Below are 12,249 nucleotides of genomic sequence, written 5' to 3'. Positions count from 1 at the left end.
CGTCCTGTTCTGGAGTAGCGTGCTGCTCACCGAAAAGCACTTCGACACCACATCAGGGGTAGCAAGAGCGATATAAATGCAAACCCTTCCCTCTTCTATCCCTTATCCTTTTTCAATCCAAATAACAGACTCACATGTCCACCGCTCAAATTAATTTCATATTTCCCTATACTAAATCACCATAATCCTTTTTGGATTGCGGAGTAACATCCTACTCTCCAAAAAGCGCGTTGACGCCTCGTCAGGGGTAGTAAGCGCTATATAAATGCAATTACAATTAAAAATCATGAACTCAGACATAAGGTAATTGATAGTCTTTGTAGGCTCTCCATTCTTGATATTGAGGTGGAGAGTCAGACAGAAACTGAGTATCTCTCTCCAGTAAACTAAGGTTGCGGCGCCATATGTATGGTGAAAAATCTTAATGCCACTGACTCCAACATTTTATTGTCTGGACACATGGTCAAGCAACCTATGACAGATAGTATATGTATATATTTCTATTTGATATGAATGTGATATTTTATATGTGCTTTTATGGCTACTGTGTCGAAATAAAGATATTGAAAGAATGAATGAATGAATATGTGGTTTCTGTGTCTAGAAAAGTTTCTTTTTTGTTTATTGCTATGGTGTTCTATTTATATTTCTGTTATGTTCCTTAATGCACTTGGATTGATGTTGCCTGTCCACCAGAGTAACAGTTCCGGCTCACAGAGCTAGGCACAGTCTTCACTATAGGATTGCTGATATCAAAAGACAAAAGCAGGTCTTTAATTGTTTTATTGCTCTGACTCCAAAACCTAATTCCTAATACTGTATATGATATACCTCTTACAAATCTGTATATTTCCAACTCTCAATGGTTTGGTGAAACTCTGTGCCTTCTTAGAGCTGAAATCCAACTATAATCTATGTAACATATACAAGAGTACTCCGAGCTATTAACAGTTTCACACCATAGACTAGCACCTTCAGTGTTATATGAATGCACTTGAGAGATCAACATTATATTAAAAGTGTCAAGTTTATAAACTGCAGCAAATTAGTATTAGCCCATTAGTATTATAGAGTTTGTCTAACAAGCTGTCACTCTCCCCATCTAAGTCAATACAATAAGTCAATACAATAAAGGCATGCAGGTATCAAAAGAAAAATTATCAAATGTGTGCGAAAAGATGAAGATCAGTTTCTCTCCTGAATATAGCAAGATGCAAATGTAAGAGTTCATAATCCTTAAGGGATGACTTCTGAAGTTACTGTTCAATTATAAGTCTTAATTTTTAAACCCAAGTATTGTCCTAAAATACGTATTTGTATCAAGTTCAGTCTTTCACTAACACGGATATCAACAGTCTGCAAGCTTTAAACACTCTGGCGACAAGGTCATGGCTACAGCAAATAGAGAGGTGTGGCGCCGCGGCCAGGGTGACTGACTCCGGAATCTGGGGATCATGGTTCGATCCCCGGGGCTGGCAGCAGATTAGCCAAGCACCATGTGACTCTGGGCAATAGCTTGCTTAATCTTCCCTACGGCCCCCTTCGCCTAGAGACCCTTACGGGTGATTGTTCGCGCTTTACAAGTGTGGATTATTATTATTATAATATGTATCTCGATTGCCTAGCCAAGAGGCTCGAGACCACGATGAATTTATAATCTCTGAGTTCAAGATGGCCACCATCATTTGCAAGTTGTGTTAGAGTCTTGTGGCTGCATGAGGTTTGTGGTTTTCATTTGCTTCACTAATCTGTCTTGCATAGGGCGTCCATGGGAGATGTGAAGCCTCTTTCCAAGTGGCAACCACAATCCATGCATACTACCATTATCTTCTACTTCTGCAGGTGCATACATTCAAGTAATTTTGAGTACTAGGTCTCTGCGCAAGACCAGCACGAGAAGGTAAGTGTGGTCCAAGGATCATGATAGCAGACCCATCAAAAGGCAACTTTCTCAACAGCAGAGCTCCTTGTTTATCCTTGCTTCTGGTGTAGAACTCATGCAGTACAGCAAAGCCATGAAGAACTCTAGACGGCTTAGGGTATTAGTTGCGCTTATAAATAAATAATTTAGACTGGAGGCCGGTTACTGTGATCGCTCTTAAGCGCCACACGCCTTCCAATCCAACAAATATTGTAAATGTTTTCCAAACATTTGTGCATCTAAAATCCTATGCACTTCATATTCTTTTTCAGCATTCAGTTGAACCGTGCAGGATTAGTAGATGTTTCTGAAGAACATAGTTTCAACAAGGAAATGTGAAATGCAGGATGGATTTTCATGGATGGAGCCAACTTAAATGTACAGTTACAGGATTTGCAATGTGATCAATGGTAAATGGACCAATAAACTTAGGTTGCAATGTATAAACTTTTTCAAATACAAATTCTTTGGAAGTAGACAGCCATTTCCACCAATTATATACTTGGGTCTGTAATTATGCTTTTTGATTATAGTTTATTACTAGCCTTGGCTTTTTCTAATGCCTCTTGTGCCAACATTTTGATTTCCTGAATCTTTACACTCCAATCCTCTTCTGCAACAAGAATTGACAACTCCAGTACCATTCAATTCAGCTATTCAATTAATCTTCTGTCCAGATAAACACTAGACAGCCAGACTTCCATATCTAGTTCTTTACACAATAGAGACATGAATTTAGAAGTAAATTGAGGACCCCTATCACCTTCCAGAATGTATGGCATTCCAAGCAAATGAATAAAATGCTGTGAAAGGATTTGAGCTAGCTCTGAGAGAAATATATTTAAGGTAACGTAACAAAATGCCATATTATTGTCAAATGGACCCCAACTACTAGAAAGCTAAAGATAAAGTGGGGCAGGCAAGGCCTCAAAAGACCAGCCGGTTGAGTGCATGTACTCATAATTTGAGCGCAAATGGAACATACTGATTAATTTTTGTAAACCAAGTTGACCAGCAAAAGAAAATTCTTACTGCTGCTAGTGTTTTAGCTATTCCCAGATGCCCAGCAGTTTTAGAATCTTGAAGCCAATTCGTAGGCTTTCATCTTAACAGGGCGGAAGATTATTACAGAGCTTGTTCTTGTTACAATAACTCATCCTTCTCTTTTCTACTTTCCTTTTCTTTGTGCCAACCATCTTTACCAAAGGACTGATACTTTGGTTGCATATGCTTCAACAGGCCATGGGTACTCAAAAACGTTCTCTCCGGGCCAGATTTACAGCGTGGTTTGTGGCAGAGGGCCGAACCGGTGGGGGCGGGGTCTTTGGGGGAGGGGGCGGGGTTAGAGCAGCAAAAAAACTGTGACCATGAGGTTGAACACATGCCCCTGCAGCGGACGCCTTCGTCCACTGAGCCACCAGACTCGGCATACACACATCTTTCTCTCTCTCTCTCTGTCTCCCACCCTCTCTCTGTCTCTCTCCCTCCCTCTCTCTCTGTCTCCCTCTCTCTGTCTCTGTCTCCCTCTCCCTAGCTGTCTCCCCCTCCCTATCTCTCTCCCTCTCCCTCTGTTTCCCTACCTCTGGTCTCCCTCCCTCTGGTCAACCTCCCTCTGTCCCCCTCCCTCTGTCCTCCATCCCTCTGTACCCCTCCCTCTGTCTCCCTCCCTCTGTCTCCCCCCTCCGTCTCCCTCCCTCTGTCTCCCTCTGTCTGTCACCTCACCACAGTTTCCCGGGCGCACCCACAGCCACACCAGAGTACTTCACAGGTATTTAAAAGACCATTTACTTGTTAATGAGGCATTGTTGTAAATCGCCCGGCCCCCATGGAGCAGAGTGTCTCGGAGTCCGCGCTGCTGCGGTGGTGTTTGCGGACATTCTTTAAAATGTTTTAAAGAAAACACAGGTACAATGTCGGCAAGGTCCGCGGGCTGCCAAGGAAGGCTTTCCGGGCTGCTGGCGGCCCGTGGGCCGTACTATGAGTACCCGTGATCTAGGCTATAGAATGACAGGTCACTTATGGGGTCCCTCAGGAGTCTTCGTTCTCTACCCCTCTCTTTAACTTTTTCATAGAACCTCAAAACTGAATTGTTGAATTTAATGAACATCCACTATCACTTGTACACAGATGCAACACAACTATACTTAAAAGTCTCTTACCATGAAGATATTCAATCTCTAAACTAAACGCACTCAAAACAGAATTCCTCCTAATTGCCCCACCTAAACATGCACCGGACATCGCAGAATGGATGAAATATCTAACAGCTCTGAATTGCGTACCTCACATTATTGAGTCATCAAGATATCTGGAAATAAAGCTGGACAAGTATCTGAACATGCAGGAGCACATCAACTCTGCCACCAAAGGAGTGAACTTCCACATGAACATATTAAGACAAATAAAACCTTTCCTACCCCCAGATGACCTGAAGTCAGCTGTTCAAGCTCTAGTGAGTCCCAGGTTGGACTATAAGAGTGCAACCTTATGCCGCCTACCCAGAGGCAAGCTGGCGCCAATAAGGGTCTCCCTTAACTCTGCTGCAAGGCTCATTACAGGATCAAAAAGAAATAATCACATCACCCTGACTTGAAACCTTTTAACTGGCTTCTCTATGAGGTAATAATTCATTTGAAAATTGCCTGCATGACACATAAAGCCTTATATTTCAACACTTTGAGGTCCCTTGCACAAAAACTAGAGCTCTCTGGTGGTGTCAGAGCATCTAGAAGCACAGGTTCCCTACAGCTGAAACCCCGAAAATGTTGTAATAAGTAAACATATAACCAAGCCTTCTCATGCACATGCAGGGCCCCGAGAATCTGGAACGCACGTCCCCTGAAATCAGAATGAACCCCTCAACTGCTTCATTAAAGAAAGATGTAAAAAGGTTACTGATGGACACATTTATGCCGTAGAATGCAGGATCTATACTCCAGCGTAGGATTTATCCCTTTGTTTGCACTCAAGCCTATGTCTCACACATTTTACACGTATTCCATTTTACTGGTTGTTGCCTACCTGGGACCTTTGCTCTTCTCTCTCTCTAAAGACTCTCCATTACCATGTTCCCTCCTTATGATTTTTGGTATTTTTATACAAGTCGCCTTGATAATTGTAACGCACTCTGTTACCCGCAAGGCTCATATTAACACTATATAAAACTTTATAAATAAATACATGACTATTTTGAGTTTCGATTTACAAAATCACTGGAGGATCCCTGATGACCTTATGTTTATTCTCAGGTTGATTCTCCTGACATAAGACATCTGTCTTAGCTTTAGTTGCAGCAAGGTTATAATTTATCACAGTCTTAATCAGAAAAAGAGAAGGTCTGCCTAAGCTGTCCGTGAGTGAGTGCTCTAGCTGACTCTAAAAACTGCACATCTCTATTGTCAGTGCAAAGTTATACTGTGTGTCTGGGTCCCAATAAATAATGCCATCATTCTTCAAAAGATCTCTTGCTTTCCATTCTTTATCTAATATATTGTCATTTATTTATTTATTTGTAGAGTTTTATAAAGTGCAAACTTGACTCAAAGGCATCGGAGCGCTTCACAATATTTGCATAGCAGCAATTCTCCTGGTGAAACCTTTTAGGTAAAATAGGCCACAGGAGGGAGCTGGCCAGTCTCTGGATTCCTGTGGTGCAAAACCTTTCCCATAGCATGATACGTGGCATACGTATATATGGTCTCACTAAGGTTAAAGTATTGTTATACAAAAGGGGATGATGGACGGAGCGTTTGAACAAATCAAACACTCACCCCCAGTCAACTGATCTGGGTTTAATCCATCACCATTCTTTAGCCCACTCAGCCACCCCATTTCAGACATGGCTATATGCAAATCAGTCTGACCCTTTGTCTCATGGGAAAAGTCCAGCCCGAACTGCCAAGCCATGTCTTCCATGGACCGGAAACAAGCATCCTGGGACCGGTTTCGGATTCATAATCCTCATCAGCCAGGCTATCTTGAATCCAGTGGCCAAGTGAGCAAGGGACTCACGTCTGAGCATACCCTGCCACACTTAGGGCGAACAAAGCGATACAAAAGGGGATGATGGACGGAGCGTTTGAACAAATCAAACACTCACCCCCAGTCAACTGATCTGGGTTTAATCCATCACCATTCTCTAGCCCACTCAGCCACCCCATTTCAGACATGGCTATATGCAAATCAGTCTGACTCTTTGCCTCATGGGAAAAGTCCAGCCCGAACTGCCAAGCCATGTCTTCCATGGACCGGAAACAAGCATCCTGGGACCGGTTTCGGATTCATAATCCTCATCAGCCAGGCTATCTTGAATCCAGTGGCCAAGTGAGCAAGGGACTCACGTCTGAGCATACCCTGCCACACTTAGGGCGAACAAAGCGATACAAAAGGGGATGATGGATGGAGCGTTTGAACAAATCAAACACTCACCCCCAGTCAACTGATCTGGGTTTAATCCATCACCATTCTTTAGCCCACTCAGCCACCCCATTTCAGACATGGCTATATGCAAATCAGTCTGACCCTTTGCCTCATGGGAAAAGTCCAGCCCGAACTGCCAAGCCATGTCTTCCATGGACCGGAAACAAGCATCCTGGGACCGGTTTCGGATTCATAATCCTCATCAGCCAGGCTATCTTGAATTCAGTGGCCAAGTGAGCAAGGGACTCACGTCTGAGCATACCCTGCCACACTTAGGGCGAACAAAGCGATACAAAAGGGGATGATGGACGGAGCGTTTGAACTAATCAAACACTCACCCCCAGTCAACTGATCTGGGTTTAATCCATCACCATTCTTTAGCCCACTCAGCCACCCCATTTCAGACATGGCTATATGCAAATCAGTCTGACCCTTTGCCTCATGGGAAAAGTCCAGCCCGAACTGCCAAGCCATGTCTTCCATGGACCGGAAACAAGCATCCTGGGACCGGTTTCGGATTCATAATTCTCATCAGCCAGGCTATCTTGAATCCAGTGGCCAAGTGAGCAAGGGACTCACGTCTGAGCATACCCTGCCACACTTAGGGCGAACAAAGCGATACAAAAGGGGATGATGGACGGAGCGTTTGAACAAATCAAACACTCACCCCCAGTCAACTGATCTGGGTTTAATCCATCACCATTCTTTAGCCCACTCAGCCACCCCATTTCAGACATGGCTATATGCAAATCAGTCTGACCTTTTGTATCGCTTTGTTCGCCCTAAGTGTGGCAGGGTATACTCAGACGTGAGTCCCTTGTTCACTTGGCCACTGGATTCAAGATAGCCTGGCTGATGAGGATTATGAATCCGAAACCGGTCCCAGGATGCTTGTTTCCGGTCCAGGGAAGACATGGCTTGGCAGTTCGGGCTGCACTGTTCCCATAAGGCACAGGGTCAGACTGATTTGCATACAGCCATGTCTGAACTGGGGTGGCTGAGTGAACTAAAGAATGGTGATGGATTAAACCCAGATCAGTTGACTGGGGGTGAGTGTTTGATTTGTTCAAACGCTCCGTCCATCATCCCCTTTTGTATCGCTTTGTTCGCCCTAAGTGTGGCAGGGTATACTCAGACGTGAGTCCCTTGTTCACTTGGCCACTGGATTCAAGATAGCCTGGATGAAGAGGATTATGAATCCGAAACCGGTCCCAGGATGCTTGTTTCCGGTCCAGGGAAGACATGGCTTGGCAGTTTGTGCTGGACTGTTCCCATAAGGCACAGGGTCAGACTGATTTGCATATAGCCATGTCTGAACTGGGGTGGCTGAGTGAACTAAAGAATGGTGATGGATTAAACCCAGATCAGTTGACTGGGGGTGAGTGTTTGATTTGTTCAAACGCTCCGTCCGTCATCCCCTTTTGTATCGCTTTGTTCGCCCTAAGTGTGGCAGGGTATACTCAGACGTGAGTCCCTTGTTCACTTGGCCACTGGATTCAAGATAGCCTGGCTGATGAGGATTATGAATCCGAAACCGGTCCCAGGATGCTTGTTTCCGGTCCAGGGAAGACATGGCTTGGCAGTTCGGGCTGGACTGTTCCCATAAGGCACAGGGTCAGACTGATTTGCATATAGCCATGTCTGAACTGGGGTGGCTGAGTGAACTAAAGAATGGTGATGGATTAAACCCAGATCAGTTGACTGGGGGTGAGTGTTTGATTTGTTCAAACGCTCGTCCATCATCCCCTTTTGTATCGCTTTGTTCGCCCTAAGTGTGGCAGGGTATACTCAGACGTGAGTCCCTTGTTCACTTGGCCACTGGATTCAAGATAGCCTGGCTGATGAGGATTATGAATCCGAAACCGGTCCCAGGATGCTTGTTTCCGGTCCAGGGAAGACATGGCTTGGCAGTTCGGGCTGGACTGTTCCCATAAGGCACAGGGTCAGACTGATTTGCATATAGCCATGTCTGAACTGGGGTGGCTGAGTGAACTAAAGAATGGTGATGGATTAAACCCAGATCAGTTGACTGGGGGTGAGTGTTTGATTTGTTCAAACGCTCCGTCCATCATCCCCTTTTGTATCACTTTGTTCGCCCTAAGTGTGGCAGGGTATACTCAGACGTGAGTCCCTTGTTCACTTGGCCACTGGATTCAAGATAGCCTGGCTGATGAGGATTATGAATCCGAAACCGGTCCCAGGATGCTTGTTTCCGGTCCAGGGAAGACATGGCTTGGCAGTTCGGGCTGGACTGTTCCCATAAGGCACAGAGTCAGACTGATTTGCATATAGCCATGTCTGAACTGGGGTGGCTGAGTGAACTAAAGAATGGTGATGGATTAAACCCAGATCAGTTGACTGGGGGTGAGTGTTTGATTTGTTCAAACGCTCGGTCCATCATCCCCTTTTGTATCGTAAAGTATTGTTATGCCTTGGGGGGTGGTTAAGGTTACCTTACCTATTGCAATGTCCAAAATGGTAGGCTTTCAATTCAACCTCTGTTAAAAGTACAGTGAGGGGAATTTATTCCATTTGCTCTTCATGTGTCTGGGCTTTTGCCCTTCAATGAAAGGATAAATATTTGAGAGTGATGGTTTAAACTTTAGTTAAGTCTCCTGTGAAGTTCTATGGTCCATACAGATCATTTAAATCTTGAAATTACCAAATGGGAATTCTTTGTGCAGGCAAGGTTATCACGTTTTTTTTAATGTTTTACTTACAGTCAGCTGGAAACAATTGTGGTTTGCTGTCAGCATGAACTCATAGATGGTAATTCAAGTACTCTAAGGCAGTCATCCACAAACTGAAATATTTAGAGCCTAATTTTGGTAACAAATGGGGGTTCCTAATCACGTTTTCCCTATCCAATTTTCAATAGGAAAAATGAACAGAACACAGCAAAAAACTGCTGAACAGAATTACACCATATTTGTAGAAAACTAGGGGGCTTATTTACAAGCCCCTTGCGCCACTTTTGCGGCACTTTTTCCCTGTTACAAGGGACGCAAAAGTGGCGCAAGGGGCTTGTAAATCTGTCCCTAGATCTTTACCCACAAAGGGTGCTTTTTGTGATTTGGTGTAAGTCCATTCAGTAGTTTTTGAGAACTTATGGTTAAAAATGTATGTATATATAGAGATATGGTAGTACCGCTGGTCCAGCGGACCAAAAGATAAGATCTGATTGGCTGCCTCACATCAACACAGATGTTTGCTGCCATTTTTACACCTGGAGACTGAGTCCCAGTGTCCTGAAAAAATATCTAATAAAAATAAGATATTGGGGACCAGGGTAGGGACTGCTTAGGCCTTGTGGTGGAAGTCCCTGGGCACCCCCTTTCCTCCCTAGGGCCATATATTGTTTGTTACTTATTGGTACTGGGGTGAGCCAGGGCCCTGGGGTTTGCAGCATTATATAAGGGAAATGGATCACGCAGCCCACCTCACCAATCCTTTTAATGCCTCTGGGACACCTTCCTTGGTGCCAAAGGAACATAATAGATTTTTTAAGGGAGGGGGCATGCGGATCGTCTCCCTGAGCCATTAAATGGAGTCTATTCCCTGGGGCCATTTGAAATAATTATTGGGGGAGCGCGGTATAGGGTTCCCCTACGCAAAACATTAAATTGCTCCAGGAACTCCATTTCCTGTGGCCAAATGCTGGTAGTGTCCCTGAGACCCCATCACCAAGGGACAGTGTTGTTCCGTGCCCAGACGAGTGCAGTCACAAACAGAAATGTTCCTCTCTGTGTGTGCTGTTCTGGGTAAGCAACATAGGTTTACTCCCACCTGGCAGGAGCAGAAACAAAAGCTGCTCCCCCATGGACGGGTGCACAACAATGAACTCCTGCAGGCACTCAGGTTATGTGCTGGCAGGGGAGCCAGCGAGTCCAAGGAGGCCATGGGCCCTCATGTACAGACCCCAATGGACTAAAGTTATTGAGCGCCCGGATGGAACCTGGGAACCCATAAAAAACATAACAATATGGCCAGTGCTGGGAGGCTGTTGCAGCCGCATGCTGCCTCACTTGGGGCCATATGTATCAACATTCCGTTTTGCGATTTCTAAATAGCAATTTTTAAGGAATCGCTATTTAGAAATCGCAAAATGGTATGTATGTAGAAATTCACTTCTTTTTAGCGATTCCTTAAAATTCCTTAATTGCGATTAGCAAAGTGCTAATCGCAATTAAGGAATAATTTCCCATTCATTTCTATGGGCCAGGAGGCCCATAGGAATGAAGGGGAAATTTGCGATTCGCAATTTGCAAATCGCAAATTGAGAATATTTTCAAGGGTGCAGGGGTGTCCAAAGGACACCCTGTTGCTCCTCTGAAATCTGCATGGGTGCACATGTGGCACACATACATGCCCTAAGGGCATGTATGTGCGTCACATGGCACTTTGAAAAATGAAAAAATATGCATTTTGAAAGGAATTCGCAACTTACCACCAACTAGAAGTTGGTGGTAATTTGCGATTCCTTAAGGCCAATTTGCTATTTTTTTTGGCTTCTTACATTGCATTTAAAGAATCGCAAAATTTGCGATTCCTTAAATGCTATCGCAAGGTAAGGAATCGCAAATTTTGCGATTCCTTATTTTTCAAGTAGATTTCCTTGATGCATACCATTAGTCCAAATTGCATTTGCAAACGCCGAAATTCTGCGAATTTCGGCGTTTGCGAAGTCAATTTGGCTTGATACATATGGCTCTTGGTCCCCAATGCACAGAACAGTTCAAGGGTACCTCAGGTGGTTCTGGGCATTCATTAAAAGAAGAAAAAAAACATGGGGCACATATATAAAATAAGCAAAACTGCCGCTCATATCATATTCACTGATGCTGCCAGATAGCACACCATATTGCTCTGCAAGGACCATTTACATATCTTAGTACCTCCTCGTGGTGGTCTTAGAAGGGGCAGGGGCACCACAAAGCATTTTTCAAATGTCACGGAGGGCTGCCGCAAGCACAGAAGCACCATAGGAACGTTTTGAAAAAGTTGCTCAAGTCTCCTGGGCTACTGAATATATGACCCCATGAGAGCTTACTGTATGCTTTTCAGCTGGAGTACAGGGACACAGTGTGGCTGGTCCTAGGGCTGCATTTTGTGGCCTGAAGACTACAAAAAAGACACAACACATGTTTAAGGTTTTTTTTCAAAATGAATGCTTTATTTAAAATATTTTTGAGACCATAAATAATCATTGCTATGCATTTAGATGGAAATGCACTGGATTATAGTAATTGATCAATTATTGTAGTGGTTTCTGAACAAAGCAAATGGTTCTACTGTGTACAGGTTGATGTGCTGACCCCTTGCTAAAGCCAAGAGTCAACCTTTTATATATATATTAGTGTTCTAACCCTTTGACAAAGCTGGTAGGTCTGCCTCACATAAAATGGCACCTCTTTATATTGCTACTATAGACAAAGATCTCAGAACTTCACTGAAAAAAACCAACGGCTAAAGTGACGTTTAGCTAGGTCTGGTAATAATATCTTACTTCATATTAAAAAAGACCGTAAAAAACAAAGCACGAAGTGACGTTATAATTAGGTGATAATGTCAGTTAAAACATAATTGTTGAAATTCAGAAACCACTGAAATTCACCACTTATAGTTACTTGAAGTAATTATAACCTGTGCCCTTGTAAATGTGTGATGTTGCTGACCTGCTGACTGCTGAGAGTTGAAGGCTGTGTTCTGGATCTGTCGCTGGCTGATTAAAGCGCTCACGGGGGCTCCAGGTGATGTGTCAACTATTATTGCTGCCACAGCTCGTTCCTTCCTTCTCTTGGTCAGATACTGCAACAAACAAGATGATGCACCCTCTTAGGCCGCAGGCCCAAGCCCAGCTTCATAATGTTTTTAAAAGTAAAACCACACGCAATACTAAACACGGGTTA

Source organism: Lissotriton helveticus, chromosome 1_1 (assembly GCF_964261635.1).
Source record: "Lissotriton helveticus chromosome 1_1, aLisHel1.1, whole genome shotgun sequence".
Classification (NCBI taxonomy): domain Eukaryota; kingdom Metazoa; phylum Chordata; class Amphibia; order Caudata; family Salamandridae; genus Lissotriton; species Lissotriton helveticus.
Note: the sequence above shows the minus strand (reverse complement) of the source record.